The sequence below is a fragment of the Canis lupus genome, chromosome 34 (genome assembly GCF_003254725.2).
Source record: "Canis lupus dingo isolate Sandy chromosome 34, ASM325472v2, whole genome shotgun sequence".
In the NCBI taxonomy this organism is placed as follows: domain Eukaryota; kingdom Metazoa; phylum Chordata; class Mammalia; order Carnivora; family Canidae; genus Canis; species Canis lupus.
The window spans coordinates 42,001,017-42,019,343 of record NC_064276.1 but is presented as its reverse complement, the minus strand read 5'-3'; the positions used below and the strand labels follow the sequence as shown (position 1 = coordinate 42,019,343).

General features: G+C 46.4%; 1 protein-coding gene across 1 annotated transcript in view; it reads right to left on the bottom strand.

Moving 5' to 3' along the window:
• KCNMB2 (potassium calcium-activated channel subfamily M regulatory beta subunit 2) overlaps window positions 1-18,327 on the bottom strand; it is a 198,116-nt gene that overhangs the window by 71,772 nt on the left and 108,017 nt on the right.

Genomic DNA, 18,327 nt, shown 5'->3' with positions numbered 1-18,327 from the left:
GTACAAGAGACTGAGGGGGCAGGGCCAATGTGCATGTGCACGTGTTATAACGCTGGAGGGGCTGGTGGCTGGACTGGGGGGGGTGAGGCTGGAGCGCAGACTTGGGGCGGGGCTAGAGGCAGTGTCAGGGGGACTCCAGGCTTCTGCCTTGGGTGGTGTTGGTGCCATTCATCGAGTGTAGGGGTGGAGAGGGGAGGAGCTGTGGGGAAGGCGGGATTAACACTAAAGAGTTGATACCAGTGGTTTGTCAGCAGGCAAACGTACCAACAGAAACACGTGTCTTCTGATCTCACGGGGGGAACACGTTGCTGCCAATTTGTGGCCATTGAGTAGATAAACATGTACTGGCACCTACTTGGGGTTTTACTAAATATCAGTATTGTCAGCAGCTTGTTATTTCCTATTAACAGCGTCTTCAAGGTGAGCATCTTGGGTTTCGCTGGCAAGAGTCATGGCACTGGGAGATCCACTTAAAAGAATTTTAATCTAATTCTGAATAATCCTATCACGTCCGAGCTGCCTTTCCTGACATTACCCTCAACCCACATCTTATGTGCGGGTCCCTTAAACCATTATGCAGAAATCTGTATTTTTTTCCCCTCGTATTAAACCGTCATTGTTTTCTGTTTCCATCACTACTTTGAAGGCTTCGTGAGGGCAGGGACCAAGCCATACCCACGTTTGTTTCCTAGCGTCCGGGACATGCCTGCACGTGGGATTCACACCACAGAGGGTTGTTGAGTGACTGTCTCAGATCGTGGACAAGTTTTATATTTGTCACTCATTTGTCGCAGTTTGTCCCCACTTTGTCCCCACTGCAGTGACTGCAGGAGCACTTTCTAGGAAGTGGCGAGGAGGAGGTCTGAGACCTACACTGAAATATTTCAAGAGGCAGCTCAGTGAGTGCAAGGAGAAGCTGTGTTAGCAGCTTGCGGCATGCACGGGTGCTCAGAACCATTAGCGGCCTGACGCGGGGAAGGGGTGCAGGTGAGGTCCCCACGGTGCCACCGCGACGCTTTGGGACTCGGGGCGGGAGAGACTGGGCCCGGGTCTTACCTGAGCTCTGCCCTTTGATGAAGCAGGGAGACAGCCTCCCGTGATTGTCCTACAGGCCCCTTTTAACCTACCTGGGGTGACCTACTCATTCGTCACAGGGCGTGGTTTGGCACCTCAACGAATTCAAAAGATGAAACATTCTTGTTTAGTTTGTTTTTTTAAAAAAATACTCAGTATTGTTCCTCTCCCTGACTTTCCAACTTATCCTTGACAATATGCTTGCCGAAGTTCCACGAGGGACCTGCGGGGTGTGGATATCCAAGGGGCTCTCCGAGAGCGGGCGCTATGAATGTCGCGCGGAGCCACCGCACGCGGGCGGCCCGTGGGCAGAGGTGAGGGGCCTCCGGGGCTGGCTCGGGCTCCGGCGGCTCGCGGGGCCTGGTCCTAGACATTGGCCTTCAGCCGCAGAACGGCCAAGTCCAGAAAGGAGACTACAGGCTCTGACAGGGAAGACAAGAAAGCCCAAGTGGCCGTGATGGACGGAGCCTCAGTCTAGCGAAACAAGAGCAGAATTTAGAAGCAGCCCCTTCTAAGACGCAAGCATCCGTGTGGCCCTGTGGCCTTTGACATGGCTGGTTCTTTGGGATAAGCCATCTTTTACGTAACACTGAGTTTTCCTACGTGGCATGAAATGGATATTTCTACTTAATTGCTTTTATTAAATGAACGCTATCGTCTTTGCTATTCTGGAAAAGGCATTTGTTTGGTGTCGAGAGCAATGGTGGGTTTGCAGCCAGGCCCTGTTATTCACTGGTCTTGCACCCTCAGGTACATCGTGAGTATTACGAGGGGATTGTGGAATGTGTCAAATGTGCAATAGATTTTATTTGTACTCACATAAACATCTTTTTGGTCATAATTGGATCATCCTTAATGGCGGATACAGCAGTATTTTGCAAGTATTTTCTCCCCCATGTGAGTTATTAAAAACTCCTTCCTTGCAGTTGCCGAGGTCCAAAACCTTGACCCTCAATTTCTCTCAGATCCCACACTCAGCTGGTCAAGACATCCCGCTGGCTCTACTTTCAAAATAAAACCGGAATCAACCACTTATTACTGCCTCTCCTGCTACCACTCCTGACCGCAGCTACCATCACTTTTTATTTGGATTACCACAGTGCTCTGGGGCTCTGATTTCATTCCAGAATCATCCACAGAAGCCGGATGGTCACTTAAAAATTGAAATCAGATCGTATCACCCCTCTTCTCAAACCTTCCATTGACCACCTATATAATCCAGAATAAAGGTCAAAGCACTTATAAGGGCTGACAAGGCCAAGTGTGATTTGTCTTCTCATGACCTCTCTGACATCCTCTCCTCTTGATCACTGCTCACATCAAGTGTCTTGAGTATTTAAGGTTCCGGTCCAAGTGCCTTGAGTATTTAAGATATGCCTTGTCTCAGGGCACGGACTGTTCCTTCTACTGAAATTACTTTTGTTTCGGCTCTTTATACTGGCCAACTTTGTTATCTGCTTCTAAAATGTCACCTTCTCAGCAAGACTTGTCCTGACCGTCTTCATTGAAATTACAAACTTCTGATGCATGCCTCCTCAACTCCTTAATTTACTCTTGCTCTATTTTTATGACTTTTTGTTATGGAAAATTCCAAACATATACAGGAATATAGTACAATGAAACTCCAAATATCACCCAATTTCAACGATGATCAACTATGGCCAATCCTGTTTCATTTACCCATATCCACGACTTCTTACCTTACATTATTTTGAAGCAAATCCAAAATCCTATAATTTCACTTGTTATACAGTCCCTTGTCATTTTTTATTATTCAGAATTTTATTTTTAAGCACTATATGTATTTTAATATGTGCACATGTGACATATTTTATGTACAGAGATTAGGTGGGTGTTTAAGGACAACGCAAAGTGTCTACTAGAAAATTATAAAGTGTAGAACTCCAAAACTCATGTGATTACATTTGCTATACAGTCAATTCTCATTAGTTGTGGTAGTTTTGTTCTACAATGTTGCTACAAATACTGAATTAGTAAAAACTGAACCATTGCTTTTAAGGGAAACACAAGATTAGGATTCTAAGAGCACCTGGTCACGTTTTTGCCAAGCAGTCAACACACAACTTTGTTTATGTGTGTTTCTATTTAGAGACACCTTTTTAAATATATGTTGTTGACTCGTTAACATTGAACTCACAGCCCACGGTGCTATAACTCATGCCCGAATGAAGGAAGCTTAATAAGATATATATTTTTTCTCCATATGGTACATCACAACCTTCTTGTGCTTAGGGACACTACACAGGGCATCAGCACTATGCTTGGGGGCCATTTATTTATTTATTTATTAATTTATTTAATTATTAATTTTTTTATGATAGTCACACAGAGAGAGAGAGAGAGGCAGAGACACAGGCAGAGGGAGAAGCAGGATCCATGCACCGGGAGCCCGATGTGGGACTCGATCCCGGGTCTCCAGGATAGCGCCCTGGGCCAAAGGTAGGCGCCAAACTGCTGCACCACCCAGGGATCCCCTTGGGGGCCATTTAAAACTGTAAAATCACTCGTAAAAGGTACAAAAATATGAAAAATGTGGCACTAAATAGATCATGAAAAGGACACTTGTTTATAGTGATGAAAGTGAGACAAGAAAGCAGATCTTTTTGCCTTGACTTTAGTGAAAAGCTCGTGTGCATGTGACTCAACTATCTTGCCATGGTGTGTGCGTCTGTGAGTGACTGCAAAAGCATTGTGAGTGTTGACTTTGGGGTTCCAATTAAATCGTGGTGTGTAAGAGAAATTGCAAATATGGAATTTGCAAATAATGAAGATTATGTTTTAATATAACAGAAAGAGCTTCTTTAAAAACCATATCACAATATTATTTCACCAAAATTTTAACAATTACTTAATATCACCAAATATGCCGTCATTGTTGCACTTGCCCAATTTTTGCTAAGTCTCTTTTAATCTATAGATTCCTTCTCTACTACTCCTTTTTCTTTCTTTTTCTCTCCCTTTCCTTTTTTTTTCCCTTGCAACCTTTTGCTAAAGAACAGATTGTTTTCCCATGGCCTGGGTTTTGCTGATTGTCCTTCGGTGTTGTTTAATATGGTCCTTTGTGTCCTGTACTTCCTGCATATTTGTAGTTAGATGTATAGGCTTAATCCGTTTCAGGTTTTGTTTGTTTCTCTTTTTTGGAGAGATTATTTTATGAGTCGCATTTTGTACTTCCATCAGAGAACACATAATGCCTGCCTCTCGTTTTGTCATGCAAAGAGCCATTGATGCTCATTTCTTAGATCATTGGTTCTTAAGTAGGGTTTTTAAGTGATTTTTCCTCCCAGGGGATATTTGGCAATGTCTAGAGACAATTACCAGCATCTGGTGGGTAGAGCTGGGGATGCTGCTAAATATTGCATAATGCACAGGACAGTCCCCCACCCCAAAGAATTATCCAGACCAAAATTTTAGAAAATGGTGATGCTTTTATTCTATCATTGCTGCTTTTTTGATTAACTGAAATACTTTTATAGAGAGAAACTTCCCTTCAAAGCTTAATCATGAGCTTCAGTTATGCTAAGTTACAAATCATACAGAAATGGCAGCATTTAAGCACAGTGGGCTCAATCTTGTCCCATGTTCAGCCAGGAGGCACCTACTCAAGTAAGTACCTGTTTTGCTCGTTTTCATTCCCTTCCTTCTTTTTTGCCTCTGTTTTCCTTCCCTCCCTCCTTTTAATGAAATATATAACTTATTTATTTATTTATTTTTTTTATATAACTTATTTAATATATTTATTATATATTATATCTCTCCCCCATTGGAATAGGTGTATTTCTTTCTTTTTATGCTATATTTAAAATAGTATATCTAAAATAGTCTCTAGTGCCTAGTTGACACTTAAATATGTGTTCAATGAATAAAGAACATTGAGAGAGAGGAGCGTACTATCTTAGATTGTGTGATCAGGGCTAGTTTCTCTAGAGAGCACATTAATGTAAAACATGAATGACAGGGGATGCCAGCCATGTGAAGAACTGGGGACAGAGTGATCCAGGCAGAGGAAAGGTTTGACACAAAGGCTCTGCTGCATGCGTTAGCTTGGCTTATCTGGGGATCAAAGAGAGGACCACTGCGGCTAGAACAGAGTGGGTAAGGAGAAATAGTGCCAGGAAGAGTTGAAGAGGTAGGCAGGGTGAAGATCTTTATAGGCCATGGTGAAGAGTTTTTATTTTATTGTTTGATGGTAAGAGATTGGAAGGTCTTAAGTAGGAAAAGCCTTCATGCCTTCATTTGACTTCCCTTTTGAAAAGAAACGGTCTGGGCGCTATGTGAAGGAATGGCCTTTGGGGGGCAAGGGTGGAGACAAGGAAACCAGTTAGGAAGCTGTTGGTGTCCTTGAGAACTAGGTGAGCTGGGGCTGGGGGTGTTGGGAGAGAGAGAGAAATAGTGCAAATATGAAAAACTGAAACATGCATGGATTCTCACTTAATAAGTGCAATGACCTAAAATGTCTAGTAGGTTATTACAATAATAACAATGGGCAGGGTGTGCAACTTAATCATTTGTGGATCAAATGGCACATCAAAACACAGTTTTACAGCAGCACATGATTGCCATTTGTGTTTTCAAATTTTTTTTCAGTCTCTAAAAATGGTTGGGTTGTACTTCCCCATTTCCTTGTGGTTGGTTGGGCCAGTGAGTTGTGAATGGAGGTGGTGATGTGTGTCACACTGGGCTATATAGCATTTCCATATGTGTCAGCGTAAGAGTGTCTAGAGGATTCATTTTCACTGAGATGGTGAGATTGTGTCTATTTTGTCGGTTTGGGTGCCCCCCTCCCAGTGACCACAGTGAGACCCACCCCCAACCCCTGCCAACAGGCAGAGGACATGTGGCACGGATGAAGAATAAACTCCTGCTGTTTGAAGCCACTGAGATTTTGTTTTGTTTCTGTTTTAATTGCGGCATAATTTAGCCTCCTATGACTAATACATGGCGTCAAAGGCAAAAGTCTTGAAGACAGAAAAACCAAACCATCTTCCCGGAACTATACGAGAACGCCCACTATTTACAGACAATCTCTACAGCCTGTTGAAATGTACATAATAAGCTGAGATGAAGAAGAGTAGAAAGTATGCCTGGAAATGGGGTCTAAAAAATGCAACATTCTGCTGAGTGGTCATTTTATCAGTCTATTTAATAGGAAAAAGCACTTTCTGAAAGAACCTTTGACCTGGCTGAGGTCAGCCCAGCACTGGGCTAATTGAAAATCCTACCACATGAAACACAGAAGTCAGGAGAGCTGGAATCCAAAAGAAAATGACTTGAAGAAAGAAGAGATTTCAAGATCATAGGTGGTACTGGAGATTAAACAAACAAATGCAATAGAAGAAGAGGTGGGGAATTAATAAAATACCTGTCTGGACTTTGGTCGGCTTCCAGCTGCTGAACCTGACTCTGGAAGATACAATCATCCCAGCCATCTTCCTAATCAATACTGTGAGCTGGGGCCAAATTGCTTGTAGGGCACATGAAACACAGTCCAGGAGAAGCTGACGAGGCCTAGACACCGGGATGCATTTACAGTCACTTACGCTGTGCCACGCTTTGGTCAGTTTCAGTACAAATAGAGTCCTAAGGAATTTTCTTTTTTCTTTTCCTAATGTCCTAGTGTCCCCTTGGTTAACAAAGCTGACTAGAATGTGGGTTTTTGTTTTTGTTTTTGCTTTTTTTTTTTTTTTTTTTTTGCAATGATTGCTCAAGATTTGCTAACCTAGCACCAAATAGATAGCTTTTTTGCTTGTTGGTTTTTCCTACATTTCATTTCTGGGAAATAATGTGATAGGCTAGAGTAAAACACAAGCCTCTCTTTTGAAGAGTTAACCAGACGGTGCCTGATGGTTCAGTCATTCAGGTCAAAATCCTGGAGTCCGGGGATCAGGTTCTCTTCGGGCTCCCTGCTCAGTGGGGAAGGGGGGAGTCTACTTCTCTCCCTCTCCCCTCCCCCGCTCATGCTTGTGTGTCCACTCGAAGCTCTCTCTCTCCCTCAAATAAATAAATCTTAAAAAAAATAAAAAGAGTTAACCAGGCCTAAATATGCACTTACCAACACTCAGCCCCTGGATTCTCAGCCTCAAGAACAGAACAGGAGGCTAGGTAAACTTGCAGGAGATGGAGTTAGGTGCACATGATGAAACAGGCATTGCATGCCTGGGGAACTTTCCAGAAGTGGAGAAGTTTGGTAGAAGTTGAGATCCCAAGTTTGAAGCACATTTGACGTGGTTTTTTTTTTTTTTTTTTTAAGGTAGAGGGTATCCCTATATAAAATGCCATTTCAAGGAGCAAAATTGCCCCTGGGGGTGGAGGCAGGCATCCTCCTGCTGTTAAAGTATAGCCAGTGTAGAGGGAGAACTCAGCCGAGAGATCGCTGAGGCCCCCACACATGGTGTGATAGAGGCTACTGGTCGATGCCACTTGCACGGAGCCGACAAGCACACAAATTCATCCCAAAGTCAACCTCATCTCTTTTGCTTCTTAAACAGACGGCACTAGCATGATTCATAACTTGGCTTAGAAATAGTCATTCATCTGATGGTGTCATGGGAAACATTGCTTGATGCCTTCTCCCCGACACTCTGGTGAAAAATAAGCAGTTGCATTTCCTTTCTGCAATTTCTCCCCTTCTCCTTGGCCTATCATATTTCCCAAAATAACTTCACTGATTCACTGGAAAGATTTTGTGGATACAAACATGTCTTTAATGTGCTTTGACTGCTGGATCTAAAGATACACATGCCGTGAGGGTCCACGTCCGGGTGAAGTCACCCATCTTTATTATGCCTGATTCTCGTTCCATCTCTTTAATGAAAAATCACAGGCAGGAGACCGAGTGGAATGAAAGCGCAACGTTAATATGCATCGTCTTGGTCAAAGCCTGTCCCAGAGCCAGGTGAGAAGTGATGGCCCAATGGCCATTCCGTGGGGCGTGTGAGTGAATCCATCAATAAGCACACCCACGGGAGAGTCATTCCTACTTTCAAGGCACTCACAGTCTGTCGCAAGAAATAGGCGAGGAAGCAGATGGTGTCGTGCTTCTGAGCAGTGGGATGTACCTGTTGTCAGTGCACCGTGCGGAACGTGGCGGGGACTTACACAAGGGGCGTTTAACATCCGTGCCCCACTGGGCCATAACCGAGCGCCGCTAAGTGGCTTGAAACGACACCAAGCATTATCTTACGGTTCTGTAGGTTGAAAGTCCGACACAGGCGTCATCAAGTCAAGTCTAAGGTGTGTCCGTGGGGCTTCTGGAGAGAAACGGGTGAACCGTTTGTCCTTTCCAGCGTCCCGAGTTCGTTCACATTTCTTGGCTCGTGGCTCCCTTCCTCCACCTCGAAAGCCGGCGATGGTGCATCTCTCTGACCCTCCTCCCTCAGTCACATCTACTTCTGACTGCAGCCAGGAAAGGTTCTCTACTTTTAAAACCTTATGTGATTAAATTGGGCCAACCTGAATCATTCAGGACCATCTCCCGCATCTCTATTAACTATCACATCTGCAAAGTTGCCTTTACCTTATGTAAGGTAACCTATTTTTTGGATTCCAGGGATTAGAACACGGGCATCTTTGGAGAGCTACTATTCTTCCTATTACAGTGGAGAAAGAGAAAGTGAAGGAAAGCCTCCTACAAGAGGGGATATTTGATTTGGGTTCCAAAGGCCAAATTGAATTGTCAAGGTGAATATGAGGGATCGGGGGAGAAGAGGAAAAGAGGCGAGAAGGGAGACATGAGGAAAAGATTCTAGGCTGGATGGAACCTCAGCTTAGGTGGGGGAAACACGTCCTGGCGTGGATTCAAGGTATCATGAAAGCTGTAATTGATATTCCCTTGGTCTTTCCAAAAGGTATGGGACTATTTCCTATTACCTCAATAAACCCCTAAACATTTAAGGGTTTTGCTATTATTAAATTACTAATTCTTGTTTAATTAGCAGCCCAATGAGGGAGGCAGATACTAGATATTTTTTAATGAATATTGTTTGGTTTTAACTTGCAAACCAGTGGTCCCTGGCCAGGACAACAATGAAGGGGTGATCATAACCAGATGAGAAAATTAAATAAAAAGAGAACTAGAGCTTCAATATGAGAGATAGATAATATGCCTTTTCCATTAATTGTGGGAGAAAGACTAATTATTAAAATAGAATAGTGACAGGCTATCGTCTTGTGCTGTTGGCTCACTATCTCATATCATCGTCAGCATCCATTTTATGTTTGTGTAGCAGCTTCTACCTGCAGGCAACTGTAGAAGCGCAAACCAATAATATATTTGAAACTCTATTTCATAAGAAGACAAGATAGAACAGACTCTCATCCATTAAAATAACATCAATGTTCTTCAGATTCAATGTAAATGATTAGAAAATATCTAGAGAAATATTTGAAGAAGAAAAATCCTGTGAACCCGGAGTTCTATAACCATTGAAAATACCCTTCAGGAATGAAAGTGAAAAAAAAAAGTTTCAGGCAAAGCAAAACCAAAAGAATTAGAAAATTAAATTATTCAGAGAAAAGAGGGAAACTTGGGACATCTGGAATGAGGAAAGAATGACAGAAATGGTAGGTAAAGTAGTCAAATGATATAGGTAGGTTAAAAGTAAAAGATTAGGAGATGATGCACCATGCAATTATTAATAAAAAAAAAACCTAGAATGGCTATGTTCATATCTGGAAATGTAGCTCTTTGAGCAAAATAAGTTACCAGCATAAGAAGCAGCGCATTACATCATAATAAGAGAGTCAATTCACTAAGAAGGAATAACGGTTCTAACACTCACATACTTAACCACCAAGTTCAAAATACATGAGACAAAACTGATATAGCCGAGAGGAGAAATGGACAAATTCACAATCATAGTTAGAAATTTCAAACTTTCTCTCTCAGTAATCCACAGAAAGAAGAGACAAGAAATCAATAAGGACATAAAATATCTAAACAATATTATCAACCAGTTCAATCCAATTGATGTTTATAGAACATTCCATCCAACAACAGCACACGAAGTGTTCTTTTTTAAGTGCACAGGAGAAATTCACCAAGATAGATCCTACTCTGGGCCAAAACAAACCTTAAGGAATTGGGAGAAATGGAAATAATACAAAGGATATTATCCGACCATAATAAAATTAAACTAGAAGTCAAGTATCAGGAAAATATCAGGAGAATCTCCAAATACTTGGAAATTTTAATTCTTAAAATTTTAAATTCTCTAAATTTTCTCTTCTAAGTAACACCCATCTGTATGCTAAAAACAATAAACCACTGATGAATGAAACCAAAGAAGATAGAACTAGATGGAGAGATGTACTGAGCTTATGTATGTATATATTAATACATAATATTATATAGTAGATATAATTATGTATATATGTAATATAGTAAAAATGTCAATTATCTCCAAATTGATCCAAAGATTTGGTGCAATTCCAGTCAAAATCCTGGAGGAGTATCTTAAAGGGACAAGGGGTCTGCTGCTAAGGGTTGTTTGAAAAGGGAAGGGAATTAGAATAACCACAACACTCAGGAAAATGAAAAACAAAGTAGGAGGAATAATACTACTGATTTTGAGATTTACTATATAAAACTATAGTAGTCGGGGCCCCCTGGGTGGCTCAGTGGTTGAGCATCTGCCTTCAGGTTCAGGCCGTGACCCTGGGGACCTGGGATCGAGTCCCGCATCGGGCTCCCCACAGGGAGCCTGCTTCTCCCTCTGCCTGTGTCTCTGCCTCTCTCTCTGGGTCTCTCATGAATAAATAAATAAAATAATAAAAAAACTCTAGTAGTCAATCCACTGTGGTATTAGTGGAAGCATAGACACATAGATAAATGGAACTAATTAGAGTTCAGAAATTGTTCCACACAAATACAGTTAACTGATTTTTTTTTTATAAAAAGTGCAGACACTTCAATGGAGAAAGGATTGTCCTTTCAACAGAGATGTTGAAACAAGTAGACATATAGATGGAAAAAAAAAAAAAGACCTTGCTGAAACCTTATACCATCTTATACAAAAATTAACATAAAATGAATGATAAGCCTGAACTTACAGCATTAAACTAACACAATCTTAGAAAAACACAGGAATAAATCTTTGTCACCTAAAATTAAGCAAAGAGTTCTTGCACAGGACACCAAAATTCATCAAAATTCATCATTTTTGCTTTGCAAAAGACTGTTACGAGAGTGAAAATACAAGCTATAGATTAGGAAAAAATATTTGCAAATTATGTATCTGATAAAGGGCTTGTATCCAGAATATATAAAGAGCTTTCAAAATTCAACAGTAAGAAAAGAAAGAACTTTTAAAACTGAGCAAAATCTTAATATGTAACCAAAGTAGATCTGAAGATGGAAATTAGCGTATGAAAAGATTCAAACATCGTTAGCCATTTGTGAAATTTGAACTAAAAGTAAGACAAGAGAGCACTACACCCCCATAATGCGGCTAAAACTGACAATTCATGCTCCGTGCTTTACAGGATATAGGAAAATTGGAATTTTCATACATTGTTGGTGGGAATGAAAAATGGTACGGCCACTCTCCCCGGTACGGCAGGTCCTTATAAAGTCATGTACGCTCAGCGTATGCCCTAGTCATTTTGTTCTAGGACATTTATCTCAGAAAAATGAAAACTTACAGTTCACACAAAAACCTATACACAAATGTGTAGCAGATTGGTATAATCCCCGTAAATGGGAAACTCCCCAAATACCCTCCAGGCGATGAGTGGATAAACAGCTCCTGTAGGTGCTGACAGTGGGATATGACTTGTCCGTAAGAAGGAACAGACCATGCCCATGACGTGAATGAATCTCAAATAAGTGCATTGTGCTGTGGAAATAAGCCAGACTCAAAAGACGACAAACTGCATGATTCCACTTGAACGTCATCCTAGAGAAGACACAACCACAAAACGGTGGTTTCCGGAGGCCAGAGGTGGGGCAAGATTTGAGTGCAAAGGAGCATCGAGGGAACCCTGACCGCGGGGCAGGTCCCAGGAATCTGTACATTCGTTAAGATTCACGGAGCCGAACGCCACAGCCATAGTCACTGGGTGATCATTTTGAAACAGGAGAAAAAGGAAATAATTTGAACATCAAGATGACAGAAGCTGAGAATCTGCTGCACGCCCCCCAGTTTACAATCATGTTTTTGATGTTGAACAGGAAAAAAAAATACATAAAAACGGTGAACGTGTAGGAAATCATATGCATTCCCATTCCCAGGCCACTGGAGGAAAACGGGTTTTGGAAGCTAAAAAAAAAAAAAAAAAAAAAAAATCAAAAAGAAAAAGAAATCCACCTTTGGGAGGGAACAGAAGGAAGCCAAACACTGTGCGCTGCCCTCTGAGAGCAGGCGACTCCCTCCCGAGGGCCCGGAGCAGGGCCTCGCACTGGCCGTCACCGTCACCCGGGCCAGGCGGCAAGGGCCCTCCCTGCTCACGGGCGCCAAGGGCGACGGGCTCCACCGCGGCCTCACCAGGACGATCTTGACCGAGAGCTCGCTGGACATGCAAAGGTCCTCCCTCCCTCGTGCCGAGCGGCCCCCTGGGTGCAGCTCAGAGCCACGCAGCCCTTGTGCAGGCCTCAGCTGCTGGAGGGAGACGCCGACACTCCCCAATCACAGGAGAAAGACTAGGGTGCGCGTTAGGGGTGCAAGAAACTGGGCTGGGGTGGCATGCATGTGCTCTGTGGGCAGCCCCGACGGGGAGAACCGGGTGGGCCCACCTGGTGTCGGTGCCCCTGGGGAGTTCACGGAGCTTGCTGGAGCCCGTGGAAGCTATCGGTCCCGGGGTTCGTCCTGCCGTTGGAGGCCCGTGGCCTGAGGCCAATGCACTTCCCCACCCCCGAGAGCCCCGCTATTCTGGGAGGGACAGACCTTTACATTCCCTGGTCTGGGAAGTGCCTAGCACACAGCAGGTGCTCAATAAGTGCTCGCCGAGGAGGCTGATGGTGAGGACCTCGTAAGCCTCATAGGACCACATAAGGAGAAGGCGTTGCTGCGTTGGTGGAGGAGCTGCCTCCCCGAAGCCACCTTCTCTCCCACACGGAGAGGCTGGTTGTAGGCCTGAGGGGGCGGGCGTGGGGCGGGGGCGGGGGCGGGTAGAAGCCCCAGGCCGGGGTGGGGAGCTCTCAGGAGCCGGGGACGCGCGGCACCAGGCGGCCCGACCGGGACGGCTCCTAAACACGCTGCCGCTGGGGCCGGGCTGCGGAGCAGCTGCCTCGCCTGGGAACCCAGGTCCGACTAGATACGAGAAGAAAAGACATAATGGAAACACCAGTTTCCTCCCCTTCACGTTTCCATTTATATCCGAACACACCGTGATGTTGACACAGATGTATTTTGGGTTAGACACGTCGGAACTCGAACGGCTCATCTTTTTTTCTTTCTTAAGTTGCTGAAATTTGCCCAAATGTAACACCCGTCCCGTAATCCTGGCAAGCGGATCATTTACCTTACTCCGAAAAAGTAGTGTTTCATGTTTTTAAAAGCGATGCCTAAAGACAAGCACTGGCTCTACTGCTGCCTGTAGGGGATTTCAAGGGGCCGCTCAGGAGGCCGCCAGCCCGGTGCTCGCCACCGCTCGAGCTCCCGGCATGAAGCCGGCCTTCACGCCAGCCCCGGACTCTCTCCTTAAAATCCTCTGCAACTGAAGAGAGCAGGCTGGGCCCTTCACAATCTCTCTGTAATCACCTCCAGAATCAGCAAAGTGGTCGGAGGTGTGTGTCCTCTCGTTGGTGCCGCAGAAGCGCCGGGCAGACGTGCAAAGTCCCGGGGCCAGGGAAGAGCCGGGTCAGAAGGCAGCACACGCGCGATTCCCCCACGGGGACGGTGCCTCCCTGGCCTCCCCGAGGGCACGGCTCCGTCTCACGTGGACGCAGCCAGTGCAGTCTCTGCAGCAGCAACACGGGCCACCTGCAGGCCGACAGGTGCAGACCCTGCTGGCCCGACCTAGGGGGAGTCCCGACCCCCAGCGGGGCTTGCTCCCCGGTCACTGCTCTTCCCCGCCCGTGAGCACACGAGGCCTCCCCGTGTCCCCGCGGGTGTGCTCCCCCTCTGCCCCGGTGCTGCCCCATCTCCCCGCACCAACATGCCCCCAGGCCCCAGGCCCCAGTCCAAAGCCACCTCCTCCATGACCCCCTCCGTGCTTGTCCCCAGGGAGAAGCCGCCCCTTCCAGGCCCTCGAGCATCCTCAAATCCAGGACACCCCGGGCCATGCCCGACAGTCTTGCTCTGCAGTGACCCCTCCAGGGAAGGACCACGACTCATCGGAACAAACACTGGCGAGCCTGAGGAATATTTGCTGAATAAATATTGAAAGGAAATGCTTTGGGGTGAGCCTGGAGGAGCGAGGGAGAAGGTCACATCCGCCACATGCCCATGCATGTGCCACCAAGGTCGGGACAATGCAATTCAACCACAATCGGGAATCTTTTCCTTGGAAAACTAACCTCACGTTTTCCTGGCTAGGAGCTATCCCGAAGGGCTCCAGGTCCGCATGGATGATAGAAAAGTGTGTGGGGACCTGCAGGGCCGACCAAAGTAATCGTAAGATCGTAATACGTAGAGGGAATTTCTAGGTTTCTTTTTTAAAAAAAAGCAGACTAAGGAGGTGGTAGAGACAAAAGCCCTCCAAGGCCAGGGCTCAGGGTCTAGGGCCCAGGTCGCCCTGCAGTGCTGCCATCTCCTCCCAGTGGCCCGTCGGAGGGCGCCGTGGGGCGAGGCCATGGGAGGATGTGACCTCTGGGGCCCGCGGGCTGTGGGAGCTCCCCGCTGCCTCCCTCCTGGCCAGCGGCTTCCACAGCGGAGCCCCTGAGGATGCTGCTCTGGGCAGCGAGGCGTCCCTGGGAGCACCTGGAAGGGGTGGCGGCGACTGAGGCCCCTCGGGAGCCCCGGAGGCAGGTGGCCAAGGGAGCCCAGGGACCCCGCGGCCGCCAAGGTCAGGCTGGGCTGTCCTGCTGGAGGGGCCTGGCGCCCCCCGACACCCTGTCCCCTGCCCTGTGCACGGGGCCCGTCTGCAAGCCCACGGAGGCCGCGGCCTCCCTGCAGCTGTAGCCGGAGGGTCCCCCGGGGGCAGCTTGGTCTGGGCAGCTCAGAACGGGGGGCTGGGGCACCCTGGGGTCGGAGGACCACCCCTGGGGCGGTGGCTGTGCCACTCTGTAGGACACCCTTCCTGTCTCGGTTTAGGGTTCCAGATTTGCCTGGCCCGGAGCCCTAAGGCGGCCTCGGAGGACCGCGTTTGCAGCAAGCGTGGGTGACCTCAGGAGCACGTGAGTCCTCGTCTTCGTCCTCAGCTACGATGTCACTTTTATTTTGCGTGCTCGTTCCACATCCAGGTGGACCAGCGTCACGGCACCCGCGGACCTTGACTTGTAGCTCTATAACCACCAGTGACCCGAGTCCAGGACGCTCCCGGGACCGAGGTGCAGTGTGTGTCGGGCGTCGGCCTACGTCCGACAGGGAAGAAGGATAATATAGACTCAGGCGGCAGGACGGAGAGGCCCTGACATTTGCAGAGTGATCGTCGCGAGCCGAGCCGAGCGCAGGACGAGCTTCCTCCAAACGTGCCCTGAGGACGAGGCGCCCCAAGGCTCCAGTGTTGCCCTGATTGCAGGGGGGAGGCCAAGCGTTGTCTGAGACCGAGGGGCGCAGCTCATGCGAGCAACCTCCTCCCTCCCCATGGGAAAAATCCAATGGAACGTGTGTATATAGTAAAAGGAACACTAAAGATGAAGAATATTTAAAAACGAGGGCCCGTCTGTGCCCCCTCCCTCTCTGCAGCTGCCTTTTCCCCTCTGGTTGCTTTTAATTTCAAACATGGTGATTATTTATTTATTTATTTATTTATTTATTTATATTTGCCACTTGCTAGCTCGCAGGATAAAATGTGGAATTTCTTTAAATAATATAAAATACCACTTGGAACCCCAGATTGGAGAGGCAGCCTGTGCAATGGCCACGGCAGCAAGCTCTGCCCTCGGTGTTTACGGGGCGAACCTGAATCCCGGCTGCGACCCTTATCACGCGTGTGACCTCGAGCACGTCATTTGCCCGAGATCCCCTTCTCTGGGGTGGAGATGCAGCGGCGGGGCCCACGGGCTCTCATCAAGCGGCGAGCGTGTGCACACCTGACCTCGCAGCCTCGGCTGCGGCGCGCGGTCCTCAACGTCTGCCGACAGTGGTGTCTCCCCGTGCAAACGCCGCGAGCCCAGAGCCCCCACTGCTCCACCTTGTGTCCCCCCCAGACCAGCGGCCGCGCCTGAGAAACGTCTAATGGACATTCGTTGAGCCAGGGTGACACCCACGGGATCTCCGGTTACTGCGGCCTCCTCCCCTGGACTGTGCATGCTATTAATTAATACTCCGTCTCCTGGGCTAAGTTTCCAAAATAACAGGTGGATTTTTAATCAGTCCTGAGTTCCACACTTATCCACAGCATCTACGGATTAGGGCACCTGAGTGGTTGGGCCCCCTGATAAATATGCTAATCTTACAATGTCCTGTTGGAGAAGAGGCCCGGCGCCAGCAGGTGCACCATCGATCTCCGGGACCGGATGGGTGCTGGAGTGGGAGCACTTTATTTTTATTTTATTATTTTATTTATTTTATTTTATTTTATTTTATTTTATTTTATATTTTATTTTATTTTATTTATTTATTTTATTTTATTTTATTTTATTTTATTATTTTATTTATTTTGCTTTGTTTTATTTTATTTTATTTTATTTTATTATTTTATTTTATTTTATTTTAATTTTTTTAGCACTTTAAAACTCAGAGGCGCAGCAGAAGAATTACCATCCCAGCAGTGACGTGGGGAGCGGGCGAGAACAGTCCCTGCTCACGGACACACTGGCGAGCGTCTCGCCTGGTCCCCCCAACCGGGGAGCCGATCTGCCCTGGTCCCCATCACTATGCTGCGTGTCCAGGTGTGGAGCCGGAGGTTCAGGGAAGCTAAGTTTCCTAGGGAACCCTAACACGATCTGAAAAGATGTCCTCTTATTCCCAAACCTGCGCTCTCTCTGTTAAATCTAGCCTGGCGCATAGAAAATTTTCAGTAAAAAAAATAAATAAATAAAAATAAAAATTAAAAAAAAAATAAAATTTTCAGTAAATGGCAAATATTAAAAAAGAAATAAAATAATAGACTTCACTTCTTTTGACTGGCCAGAGATGATCGTGGACGTGATGCTGGGCCTGTTCTTCATTTTAAGTGGAATTTTAGAACTTTTCTGAGGATTTGGTCTTCTCCAGCTTTTGGGGGGTGAAACTGGGTTCCTGGGAAGAAAGAGCTTTATCGGCCGGGGGATTCCCCGCGGCCCCGAGTGAAGCTAATTGTGCGGCTGGGCTATACTGTGTCCTTCCCACAACCCGCGCCAGAAGCCCCCGGACGCCTGACGGGAGGCTGCACGGCGGTCCCGCCCCGACCAGCAGTTCACCACTTAAGGGTCAGGTCTGCAGCAGAAGAGATGGTTTTGGCTCTAAGTTTGCTGTTTCCTTTTAACAATTATTTCAGACACGCTATGTCTAAGCAACAGTCCAAAAAGCATAGGAATGAATAATTTTTAAAAGGAAAAAAGAAAAAAAAAAAAACCTACTATAGAGAACTATAAAAAGCTCTTTTTTGTTTTTTGGTTTTTTTATTTTTATTTTTATTTTTTGGTCTTTCCCTAAATATAACCCGGAGCCCTTCTGGGCCGTGTGCGTGCTACGCGGGCGTGTGTATCTGGAATGATGCTCAGACACGTGGCCAGTGGATTGTTTCCCAGAACTGGTCGGATTGGGACCCCGCTTGCAGGCTTGCAGGCTCAGACTGGGGACAGGCATTCTCCGAGACCTGGGACCTTGGCCGCATGGGAAAGGGCCTCCGTGTCAGATTAAGGACTTTGGGGACGTGGCCCAAGGGGAGTTTGTGCTACCTCGGATCTGAATTTGAAAAAGGGAAAAGGGTGGTGGCCATTGGTCCCTGGAGCGGAGCTCCAAAGGGGAAGAGGCCTGAGACGAATAGAAGGGAAGGGAGGAGAAGGGGGTAGGAAGTATCAGAGAGGGAGACAGAGCATGAAGACTCCTGACTCTGGGAAAGGAAATGGGGGGGTGGAAGGGGAGGAGGGCGGGGGGTGGGGGTGACTGGGTGACAGACAAGGTGTTTTTAAGTAAAAGTTCTCACTTTTGTGAAAGGAGAATGTTTGTTTAGAGCAGCTCTTTGCAAGAGAATTTTTTTTTTTTT